This window comes from Rhinichthys klamathensis, unplaced genomic scaffold (genome assembly GCF_029890125.1).
Source record: "Rhinichthys klamathensis goyatoka isolate OS25496 unplaced genomic scaffold, OSU_Roscu_1.1 h1tg000032l_1, whole genome shotgun sequence".
Taxonomy (NCBI): Eukaryota; Metazoa; Chordata; class Actinopteri; order Cypriniformes; family Leuciscidae; genus Rhinichthys; species Rhinichthys klamathensis.
The window spans coordinates 4699944-4713383 of NW_026606581.1; the positions used below are offsets into that span (position 1 = coordinate 4699944).

General features: G+C 38.4%; 1 protein-coding gene across 2 annotated transcripts in view; it reads right to left on the reverse strand.

Annotated features, from left to right (window-relative positions):
• Window positions 1-13440, reverse strand: part of pals1a (protein associated with LIN7 1, MAGUK p55 family member a) — a 32516-nt gene that overhangs the window by 16162 nt on the left and 2914 nt on the right. The gene's annotated exons all lie outside the window — the stretch shown is intronic.

Below are 13440 nucleotides of genomic sequence, written 5' to 3' on the forward strand. Positions count from 1 at the left end.
GTTTCTTGAGCACCAAATCAGCATATTAGAATGATGTCCGAAGGATCGTGTGACACTAAAGAGTGGAGTAATGACTGGTGAAAAAGCAGCTTTGCCAATATAGATATTTTTGTTTATAGTTCCTGCGTGCCTCCATTATAATTCACACAGCCATCTCTGATATCATCGTTGTGCAGTGATGGAGCAACAATCCCATAATGCACACGGAAGGAATGCAAAACAGCCTGGGAATGACATTCCTCCGCAGACCAGACCAATATAAGAGCTTGTGAACGTCTGCATGCAAACGCTTTCTCATGCAACCTTAATACCTGATTACTAGTGTAAACCGAAGTAAAGGTTACATTAAGACATAAAAGAACAAGAGCTGAAAAGCAGGGCTGCTGTGAACAGAGATTTATTTCATTAAGACCTCTAAGCCACTGTTGTTTGTTTGGATGCAGTTGTGCAGATATCGACAGGAGAAAATCCAATTAATCTTTCCTATAAAAAGATAAGAGGATTGTAGCCTTACACCTACACACAGATGTAGCTTGAAAGTAGCAAACATCCACGTGAGCGCCACACACTCCCTACATTCAGATACTCTTGCTGACGTCATTATGGTCTTTTCCACCCTGCTGGCCACAGATAAGAACAATCTTAAGGCCGCCTACTACACCGCACCAGAGACAATAAGCAATACTGAGCCAAATCAAACAATCCCCCTGACAATGCCAAAAAGCCCCGTACATTTACATAACAGACATCTACCTTTCATGAGAGTGGCTCAGATGGACGACTGAGGTATAGTGCTGCTGTACAGGGTCCAAAATTAACACTCAACAACAGCCAGCTGAAAGGAAAAATTGCCTTTGGCAAGGAAATTTATGGAGTTATTGAAAGGTTGGCCACAGTTTGTGTTTAGAAAATGCAACATGTTTTTAAATGGCAATACAAAAATGATAGTCTGACCTTTGCCATTTTTTTTTAAATCTGGCATCGGTGACGTGAGCAAATCAGGTCTGATCATATCAGAGACATTACATGCACAACTATGTTATCGTATAGGCTACACACACATTGTAAATACCCTATTAGACTATTTTTTTTAGAATCTCTGTATTTTCTATGATGTGGGCTGAATTGTTTCAGGGCAAAATACTTTTGAGTCAAAATCTGCTAAAAAATAACAATTTATCATGTATACTATAAATGTATCATCTTTTATTGGAAAATGTTTTTTAAATCACCTGCCAAGTTTATAATATATTTTAAATCAGCATATGAGAGTCAAATTGGACAACTACAGTGACTCATCTCAAGATCACTCATTTATTTAAAAGTGAATCTATTTCCAAAATTATGAAAAAAAAAAGATCACTCAAGAATAGAAATTGGTGAAAATATTCAAATCAGGAATATCAGAATGCATAATTTGTGCATAAAACGTCCTTCAAAACCAAGGTTTATTTTCTTTAGCGTGCAGTGTGAAGTATTTCACTCGGTTCCCTGATCATTCAGATTCAATTTGCGAGTGAAGAAAAAATGTATACTCACTTGCCAAATTTTATTTTATCTTATTTTGTATTATGCAAGTTAGAAGTTGCAAGTTCTACGTCTCCGTAGAAGCCGCTCATGCCGACAAAATCTCCCTCATCTCAGAGAGCGATGACACATTCAAAACATCCGGTAGTGTGGGGTTTCCAGGAAATGCATGTACTCGCTGGACCTCTGCTTCTCGTAAATACTTATTGTATTGTAAATAATTATTATTTATTTCTTAGTGATTGTGATTGATTGAGTATTATGTACTCGCCGATGTTTTTAGTTCTAATATTCCAAAAGACAGCCAGCCTAAGTTTTTCACGTATGTGATAACATGCATAAGGGGTGAACTATGTTTGATTTTGTGGTAATTATAAAACGTGCTACTTTTTGCATAGTTCATTCATTATAGTTATTTTACGGAATGTTTATTGTTACGTTAAAAGTTATTTTGTGGCTTAAATAAATTACATGTTACACACAGACGGACATGTTTGGCTTTTTACATTTACATATTTCACATTCAGCTGTCGCAAATTCATTTGGTATTCCATTATTACCCAGATTTTGACTCTTTTCTCAAACACCACATAGTATCGGTTTACCTTACAAAGTCAACGCACCACCCAGCCCTAACAGGTTCTTTATACTGTAAATGTGCACTGTCAGGAAAAGGACAGCACTTATTGTCCCAGCCTTGCAGCAAACCACTCTACAAGCACATTATTATTTATTGTTTAATTTTTTTTTTTTTTATGTATATTTATTTAAATGTTCAAGGTTCATTTCAAAGTTACTTAATTTAAAATATTTTTATTTAAAAGGCAAAAAATTTTTTTTTTTTAAACGAACAGACGCTGACCAACGGCAACATACACTTTGTTCAGTTTTGTCAGATCTGCGGTCGGCACTTGTTTTCGCCCATTGAACATGTTAAATCGACGACTGCTGGGTCGTGGAGTGTCTGAGAATTGACATACTGTAATTTGGTGATTGTCTGCATTGGTCACCACCACCTGTGTGTGAATTGGCCTTAAAAAGTAACTTGCAGACTAAAATAATAAAACAACATAGGGCTGGGCGATATGGCTGAAAACTGTATCACGATATCAGTGTTTCATATCGGTCGATATCGATAATTATTGATTTTTTTATGACCCATTTAAAATAAGGACCAGGAGAAAAAATATATTACATTTAAACATTTTTATTTTAAACTTACCCTTCCTCTGATTACAATCCCAAGACAGAAATGTCAACACAACCATGGAAAACTCAAATAATTAGAATGTAAACATAAGTCTAAATTCACAATCAGACCGGCAAACTCCTCAGAGTAAAAAAGGTGACAGTGGCGCGGCGGGACGGGGGTGGTGGGGGGTTGTAATCGTACGTGCCCCCTGCTTGATTTCTTTTTTGAGACATCACGGTTCGGTACGATTTCGGTACAATGGAGTAAAAAGCAAAACAGAAATATATTAGGCATTTTTATAAATGTCTTAAGCCTCGTATTTTTTAAATAAGTTTTATTAATAAAGGCATAGAACCAGTTTATTTATAGTGCACTGATAATAGTTTTATGTAATTGGTTTATTAATTAAACTAATAAAAAGATAGATATGAGATATGTTTGGTAATTGTACCTGAATGAATTCAAAATTAATTTGCTATATTTCAGATCAATATATTTGTTTTCCTTAATTTTAATTAACCCTAACTTTATTCTCATCAGAATTATAAATAATTGATTTCCGTATAAAATAATCTACCAACATATTTCACTTTCTTTTTAATCAATGTGTAACTTAAAAATAAACAGATTAGTGCTCTGTTTTGAGGACAAGAAATAAAAACCAATGCGATATGATGAATGTCCAAAAGATGGAACACACAGACTGTTTTAAAAAGGGTTGGATAAATATGTTTTGCTTTTAAAACGGTGTGTGACAGTTGTAGGTTACAGTTTGACAAGAAATACAGTGTGACAAAAGCACAATGTTGTGTTTTATTGCGAGTATAGGCCTACACAAATATAAGTAAACACTTTGCAGACTGAATGATGTCCTGTATTAACAAAATGACGGAGTATAGCCGCGTTTCCACCGCAGGAACTTTACCCAGGAACTAGGAACTTTGGCCTGGTACTCGGTGTGTTTACACCGCAGGAACCAGGGTCTAAATGAAGTTCCGGGTAGATATTTCCCCCTCCGAAAGTCCCTGCTCGCGAGGTAGTACTTTTTCAAAGTTCAGGAACTTTCGCGGGTGGGGCTTGTGCGCTGAACATGCTGATTGGTTGTGTTCACGCCGCATTATGATTGGATAACTCCGCGCAGCATTTTATTTTAACCGGAATTTTTAGAATCTATTGCAGTTCGTGGCTTCATGCAGTAATGAAGTTCCATGCAGTAAGAGTTGTCTGTCTGCAAATATGGAATTTAATAAAAATAAAAAAGGCAGCTGGACCGACGACGAGATTCAGGCTTTATTAAGCGTATTTGCGGAAGAGAAATTTTCTGCGCGTTCGTCCCAGCCTTCTCACGGTCAATGTCCGCAATAGCTGATAACATACGCTGTCTAATTTTAGATCTAACGTTAGCATTACGAGCTTTCTGAACACGCTTTAGTATCAGTGCTCGTCTCTTTTCTGCCGTTTTGTTAATTACCTGGTTAGTAAACCAATACATCTCAAACAACTGCAGCACAGTGTGAATCTCTTCCATATTTATTATAAATGTGGCGCTCAAAACTGATTACTGTCTTTTACAGTCTACTGTCCGTCACAAGCAAGCAATGAGCAGTCGCGCGCAGTTTACCCGGTACTTTAGACCGCGATGTAAACGCAGAAAGCTACCGGTCTGGGGCAAAAAAAGTTCCTGGGAAAAAAGTTCCTGGGACAAATTGTTCCGGGCAATTGCGGTGGAAACGCGGCTTATGTTTTTATGTCTCCACTGTTCGATCGCGCCCGCGTGTCTCTCTCTCTCTCTCTCTCTCGCGCGCGCGGAGTCGGACACACACACACACACACACACACACACACTCCAGCATTGAAATCTTGACATCGCAGCCTGTTCATTATGCTGTGTTCACATCAAACGCGAATAGAGCGAATTATCCAATAATGTTTCGCAACTCTAGCCTGCATGGCATGCAGATGAAGGGCACTCATTTTCTGCTTATCAATCGCCGGTTACTGAAGAGGAACCCAGCAGCACGAGACAACGATTCTGCAACATGAGTCTGGATATGGCGCAACCAAACTGACACGTTACATGATTGCCTGAGCGTGTCACTCCCTACGTTGCTAGGTTACCAGAGAGCGCGTGCCTTTGATAATGCAACCAAACTTGCTTCGCAACCTGTGGTTTCTTCCGACGAAGAAAAAAAATATCGAACGTTTTATCGAACACATTTTTTATTGATATCGATCACGTGTCTATCGCGATACATATCGTTATCGTTTTATCGCCCAGCCCTAAAACAACAATAATGTTTGTTTATCGCTAAACATCTTTTGCAGTGTTTTGATAATACAAAGATAATAGCTTTCACAATTATCAGGATATAAAAATTCAATACTTCTGCCAGGCATTTGCAGGTGAGCCAATATGAGGTCATTCTGTACCCTGAGGCTGTGCAAGGCGGCTTAATTAATGCTGTTTTACAGATTGTGCACACGTATGAACACAAACACGCTCACACCAATACAGACTGTCTTAACGATGTTTCCCCTTCCCCCCTACTTGATGACACAACACGCAGTGGAGAGCCTTAAGACTGAAAAACATATAAATAAAGCTTTAAACCATCTGCTGTTCAAGAGCTTAAGTAGCCTACTTCAAACCCTCCTGTTCCATTCAGCCACTGGCTGGCCACGACTCAACTACAGCTCGGCCAAGCACACTAAGCCTCTGGCCTCTTACACAGGGAATAGGGACATCTGGGCTCTTACTAAGAATCTGCCCTTTACACTGATGTAGTAAACCAACCCAAATCCAAACATTAGCCTTTATCGGCTAAATAATCAGGCTGATCTCTGATAAATGCCAAAGGGAAGGCTAATATTTCCCAGTGTGGAAGACCAGGGATGAGGCGAGGTAAGAGCACGTTTGTGGTGAATGCAGGTGTTTCTAGCCAGAGCAGGTGCAGCACGGCTGGCCCGAAGGCAGCCAATGAGACGCGAGCATTAGTGGGCACTGTGTCAACAACCCTGTTGTTTTTCATTCCACCTGGGAAACGTTCCCTTACAGATACTGCGGCTGTGAACACACTACGCAATACAGATAATGGCCTCTCACCGGTCACATTCCTGGCAAGATTTTGTGATAGAGTAGTTTCGCTAATGTAAACGAAAAGAGAACGTAAACAAGGATTGTCAAAGTAATCAGATGATACTGATCAACTGACTATTATCATTACACTAGTTCTTCTAATGGCTATCATTTGAGATAATCAGCCACTAATAATAAAAGATTAAAAGCAATGCAAAAAACCCAGACAAAAATGACAGAATGCGGTCATAAAAATGGCTATTAAAGACATAGTACACCCAAAAATTTGAATTATGTAATTATTTAGCTTCATGTCATTTGAAACCCACAAGACTTTTTTTTTTAATTCTAAACACAAATAAAGACATTTTTAATGAAACCTGAGACATTTTTGTTTCTCCATTTAAAGTCCATTCAACCGAAACCCAAACTTTGATGCTTCAAGAACTCCATATGAATCGAGCGGTTTAATCCAAGTCTTCTAAAGAGAGGTTATCACTTTATATGATAAACTATTTAATTTAGGCTTATTTTCACATATAAAAATCGATCAATGTACATACGTAAAGCACAACAAATATGGTAAATGGAAGCTCAAATGTGCTTGCTTAACTCAAGTCGCCATTCCCTAGTAATGGAATTAATTAATGCAAATTTAAAAAATCTCTATAAATCTATAATTGTAAATTTCAAATATTATTAAAGTAAACAATCTGTAATAAAATAAGATCAAACAACAAGCAATAGCACACAAAAATTAAAGATTAGAGTGATTGGTACAGAAATTTAATAAAGCAATCAAATGTAAAATACTGTAAAACGCTGTATTAATTAAATATAGATGAATCCCTATTAAAGTTACAAAAGTTGTTCAGTTAAGAGCAGTTAAAGCTCAGCAGGCAATGAAATTATATCTGCGCTAAACTTATTTTTTGGCTCTAATTCAATAACATCCGAGTGAAATTGTACAATTTACTAGCCATTGGCTAATTGAAGACACATTTAGTCGCCTAGCATGAAATTGTAGAGGGCTGAAGATGGATGAAAGTCTTATGGGTTTGGAACAGCATGAAGGTGAGTAAACAATGACAGAATTTTTTGGGTGAACTATCCCTTTCATCCAATTCAAATTTCAATACTGTCTATTGTGACTATTCTATAATTTTTAAATAATCTGCACATGCTGCTTGCTTCAAAGATGATGAGTGGCAATTCAATCTGTCAGTAAGAGTATGGTGGCTCACTATACGAGTTATATATATAAAGCTCTTATGGCCTGTTAGCTTAAACAAACAGCAAAGAGCTCCACTTAACATACTAAATAAAATGCATTATTCACATGAAGGATGAGACTTGGCCCGGCACAGGATGAACCTGTTACTCTGATAGACATGAAACAGCTCGTCCTGAGGAGTGGCAAGTATGGAAAACAGTACCTGAATTCTGCGACAGGGAGGGACCGGAGCTCCTTTCCCGTCAATAGGTTTTATAACTATCTGACGGTATAACAAAGCTCTGGGGTCCACCACACCTTTACACTGAAATAATAATAACAAACTAACTGACACCTCACAGATACGAATCTTTCTCATCAGAGAACTGGAAAATGCACAAGAGAAAAGCTGATGTCTGCAAAGACATGCAGGAGATAGGGAAGTTGGACAGGCCGACACTTCCATGGCTGTCACCGTAGAGGAGAAACAGACCAGGATCGTTATCTTCTCCAAAGCTCCAGCTCAACATTCCAACACCCAGTGTTTGCATACAAAAAAACAAAAAAATCCAGATTCCAGGCTCCTAAGAATCAGACACGTACCACTTAGTACCAGGAGGGAGAGCAATGCTGGAGAGAGAGTGGAAAAGAGAGGGAAAGAGACAAACAGAGGGAAAATATGTGGATACAGCATGGTATGTAAAGGACAACACCAGCCTGCAGGGATAAATCACTTTTGGCCTTTTTAGTGCAGGAACAGAAAATAAAACCTGCACATGATCTTAATAAGTAAACCATTCTACTTGCCTTCAGTCGAAAACTTCCATAGAAGACATTCAAAAAAAGTCATGTGCATGGAAATGTTTGGAGAATAAATCACCCAATAGACAGACAGGTGGAAACAAGACTGCAAGGCTCCACCTCTCAAACCGTGAGAAAATCAACAACATACACCATTTTCTGAATACTAGGGATGGGTACTGAAACCCGGTACTAAATGGGCCCCGGGGCTAAATTATAAAAGACCACAGTACCAATAAGCTCCGGCCTTACAGGTTCTGCTGTCGGTAGAGAAATTAAGAAAACACACATACTATTTATTATTGCTATATAGATGTTATATCGCATTAGATAAAATTAAACCATTTGTCTGTGATGCATTTTTCCGCAATCTAAACAGAATTCAAAAGTCCCTGCTTAATTAGTGACGATGGCCGAGAGAACTAAACATTCAAACGTCTGGTTACACTTTAGGCCTGTGATATTAATTTAATTTGAGATTTTGGCTTCCCATTTGGTTTCCCAGGTTAAACCATTAAGAACTAGAAAGGTTCTGTCTAGCGCCACTTCCTTCCCTTTCACAGCGGTGCGTTGTCATTTGTCACTAAAACCTAAACTTAACATCAGAATCACCACAATCAGTGATTGGTGTAAAATGCAGTCTCTAGTGTTGTTAAATTGCAGGATGTGTTTGATAATAAATAGAGCTATTAAAAGTACAATAATCCACGCAAGAGAGAGACACTGTTTCCAACTTCAAGACGGCTTTCTCTGTGTGTGCTCCGATACGGAACACAACTACACAAGCAAATTATACTTTAGGCTATGTGTGCACGTTTAAACTATCAAATACACACAAAATATGACAAAAAACTGCTTGGAGAGTATGTCTTAAATGGGCGTAAATAGTTGGGAGAATATATATGATGTGTATTATTAGATCTGCATTCTGGCCGCAGTCTATAAACATGCTGACGACTGCGACATTAATGTGAATCAAACAATTAAAGGCAAAGAGAACATTACTCACAGCTCTTGAATGAATAGCTTTAATAAGCATTAATCTATCAATTTATACAGTGAAAACTATGCAGTGATATTTTACATTGTATTACTTTATTAGATTTCTTTTGTAGGCCATATTACTTACCTGAACAGTATGTAGATCATCCTGAAATTAAAGCACTATTTATTGCTTTTTTGTATATTTGTTTTATTGTATTTGTTTGTTTGCACTTCGTTTCTTTGTTCTTGTTCTTATTGTGTTATCTTGTGTATTTAAAACACAAAAAATGCCTGCACACTGGTCCATTTAAAAATAGATGTTTTATTTTCGTTTAGTTCAAACATTGCTGTTTCTTTTGCTATAGATATTAATTTTACATTTCAGAATATAAAGCGATGTTAATTATGTTCTTAATTTGTTTCTTTTCTCTTTATTTTAATAAAAAGAATATAACAGAAGAACCGATTAACAATACCTTTAAAGTACCAGATCGATAAGCATTATCGGTAAGAATAGTAATACCGTTAAAACATTAAAGATACCCATCCCTGACGCCTGTGCTCAACTGTCTATACCGGCATGAATGTCCGCATGTGATTTGTCTGTCAGAGATGCACCGGTCGACTGGCCATAAATAGTAACCGGCTGGGTTTTTCGCTTTATTTTGGCCAATCTCAATTCCGGACTTGTGCACAAACAGCAATGCAATCATTTCCCAAAATGTAATTTGTGTGGAAAATTACAAAGTCTATAAACAGGATGTTAGCACAGGCCAGAGACGGAACACGCTGAAGACGGATGCAAAGAGGAGAAGCTCCCTGTTCTCATCGCAATGCCCTAAATATTGGAAGAAGAATATAAATATTGAATTGGGGGTGGGAGTTTATATGAATGTATCTCTAAAGGGAACTGACTGTCTTCAGAAAAGTTTCGATAGCAATTTATTTTCCTTTTACCTCTGTATAATGCCTGTCTATAAGCACAGCACTGCTTTGTGTGTACAGTGGTAACAAAGGAAACACTATTTTGCTGCTGTTCCATAAGAGTCACTGTCGGAGAGTGAATTTGCATGGTCTGCCAATTTGCTTGTAAAACAAAATCGCAATCGGCAATAAAAATGGTGATCAGAGCATTCCTAGTATTAGGAGTCATATATTTTTAATCACACCACATTTTTGCACCAAACATTTGTCCAGACCTTAAGACTGGATTCACCCAACTTTTAACAGGATTTTTGATTGTTTGTAGGGTCCTGGCATTGCAACTTTAAAAGATATTAAAGAACTCTGTTTAAGGTGGTCTCACATAGCCAGACCTTCAGCTTACAGCAGAAGTAGACAGTCCATCGATGAGCTGATGGTGACAGAGTACCTGCCCCTAAACTACACTATGGAAATAAGTGTATTGTGGTTGGTAATTTTACATGTCAACCAGACGGTATCTTCCTGTCCAAGTAGGCAGCTCTTGACAAGAATAAGCTGTGAAGAGGTCCAGACATTCTGCCGAGAGTCAGAGGTCTGGCTACACACTAACATGATCCTATACAGCCTAATAATACAAAGCTTCATTAAGTTCACCAGTCAATCAGACAACCTGACTTGTTGTCTGTCTGTATTTATATTATATGTTATTTTGGAATCCATAGTGAGAACAAAATTATCAACAAAAAAGGCAGCAGAAAAATATTTGCAATTTTGCAAGCTTTAAAGTGTGCTGATGTGTTGCAATTTATAGCACTGAAAGCCTATTAGGCACAGTGCTGGTGATCGGTGGCTCATCCACTCTTGACTGGTTGCTGCACCTGGACCAGCCTGCAATGACTGAGAGATCTGACCGACCCCAAACGGAATCAAGAGATTAATAAGGATTCCTCACAGCTAGCACTAGCCAGGTGACAAACAGTCAAAACAAACATTTCACACAACTGATAAGTTTTCAAGTCGATAATTTGAGAGCCATATGCTTTCTTTTCAGGGGTCATTCGTTAAAACACTCAGGGACCAACGTGTTGTTATTGTTCTTTACAGGCCCCCTGAAAAGTACTGGGAAAATCCAGGTCTAGACAGAACAGTAGCCCCGCGGCATTTTGTGTGTGCACTCTAGGAGAGTTTTTGGCTGGTTTATTCTTAACCGTGGCAGTCCATCAGAGGTGGTGCTTGAGAATTCCCCAGGGGACACAGACGGGATACAGCAGTTCTGTACACTGCTGCCAAAGGTACCAGCCTCTTCCCGAATACCACAGTCCATGAGATAAAAAGTCCTGTCTAAAGCGACTCAAACTCGCAGTGCTTTCAGATGCAGCATTTACTACTGATCACAGAGACACTCTTCACTTAGAGTGTATATATTTATTGAATTAAAATATATTTAAAAATAGGTTAGGGTTTATTTCATAATCGCACTAAACCAAATCGTGATTTCGGGTTCATTTTAATTAATCGTGCAGCCCTACTGTCTACACCTTCATACCTCTCTTCCCACATCAATGCATCACACATATCTGAGGCCCTGTTAAACTTTACACCTGGTATTAAGATGCGTTTTGGTCGATCGGATCACAAGTAGACGAGGGAGACAAGTACCTGTTTACAACTGGTGTTTTAATCCGTCTCTTTTGTCCACTTTCAACCACTTCTGTCCTGATTTCTTTGACAGGAGAGTCTATGTGCAGTTAAATGCACGGGCTTTTACAGATCTTTTGATCTTGGCTAATGGATGAAATAAGCTCATGCAATTTACATGCAGAGAGCAGCAGCTTTCGTTTCTGCTCTGATATCCATTAGGGATGTGCGAGACTATTCGACTATTAAACGAAACTGCTGCTGCTGCTAGTCGACTTTGCTTTATATTTTTTACAAAGGCTATGTTTAAATTACCATCATGTTAATGTTACATTTTAAAGTTAAAATATTATCTTGAAAAGTTTACTATATCTGGAGCGGAAAATAAAATAATTTAATTTAACCTCAGATTTTGAAAGCGTTCGTTTTCTCTGTGGCACTCGCGGCGGCGGGTTCAGAGAAATGTCCACTCGGAAGATGAGCAAAGTGCGGGAGTATTTTGAAAGCTTACACAAAACCTTTCCGTTTTCTTCTATGTCATCTATACATATTCTATGCTTTCTAAGAGGCTATACTACCGGTTATGAGGGGCAATACGGTATGATATTTTATATCGGATTAAAGGAGAAACATTATGACTAGGTTTAGTCTATTCGACTAATCGGTTGCAAAATTTTCGTTTAAACGTTAATGAAATTAGTCATTGCAAATATCCCTAATAGTCGCAAGACCAGTGTGTGCGAGATAGAAATCAGGAATGGTGAGAGAACATTGTGCTTGCTGCTTGGTAAGTTCTTTTTTCTTTAAACCAAACTTGGGTCTTCAGCCGACAAAGTTTAGCTAAATCCCGTCTGGCTAGCACACTTCCCATAATGTTTACGCATTAGATCAGAAGGCGGAGAGCAAGCGGTCTTTTGTTTACACTATCAAAGCAATCCGGTCAAATGCGTTTTCGACTACCTCTGGAACTGGTCGAAAGTGGACAAGCTCAAAACGTTTTAGACCCTGTTAACACCTGTATTTAGCGTTGTCCACTTAGCATCTTAATACCAGGGGCCAGACCAGTTGCACAAACTTAGCCACTATGTTAAAGGGGTCATATAATGCCATTTTTGTACAAGCTAATATGATTCTTTAGGGTCTTACTTAAAAGTTTGTAATATACTTTAATTACAAATTCTCATTAGTATTGTAAGAAAACACTTATTTTACTTGGTCAAAAACAGCTCTGTTTTCAGCACGCCGTTTCAGTGCATATGACTTTAAATGATAATGAGCTTCGCTCACCCCGCCTCTCTGTTCTGTGCATACACCGTTTGTAACACAATAACACAATAACCATAACGCGTTGTTCAGTATAAACGTGGGATTATGAATTATATTGAGAACATCATACATAGAAAACATGCCGTAATGTACCCTAAGTGTAAACCTTAGACGCATTCATTGTGAAGCGTGCAGCTAGCGATTTGCAAAGATTAATATAAATATTAATATAAAGTTTAATAAAACGTTACACTCACATCAGTTGTTCTAGAGGTTCAGCAGGAACACGAATATCTGGTACCGATCCTTTTTTCATGAGCAGCTTCTTAGCAAAACCAGCTTTATACTGATCCTCCTTATAAAGCAGTCTGCTGAGAAATGATTCGCGCAAACATGAGAGCATTGACGTTGCTCGTGGGGAATATTCCCTTCGAAAACAAACTCAGCCACTGCGTCTTCAGCGGTTCGGATTTAGGAACATTAAAATGACTGCTGTGTTTCGTTATTACACCCAAGAACAGAACACCACAATCGCTTAGACGCCATTCTGCTCATAGACAGTGCTCCAGCATATCAACAATGACCGCGCCGGTCCGCGCAGACTATGATCGCAGACTACGAGCGAGGGCGGGTCAGTGTTGAAACGTTGCTGTCAATCAACAATCGTGGGAGGGGCTTCCGAGCGTGTGACGTCACAAGGTCGAACGGCTTGATTTGAGACAGGGGAAAACATATAAGGAGATTAAAACAAAAACACTGGATGGATTTTTATCATTTTATGATGGTTGTGTACAGGCACTGCCAACACACATTTCAGTA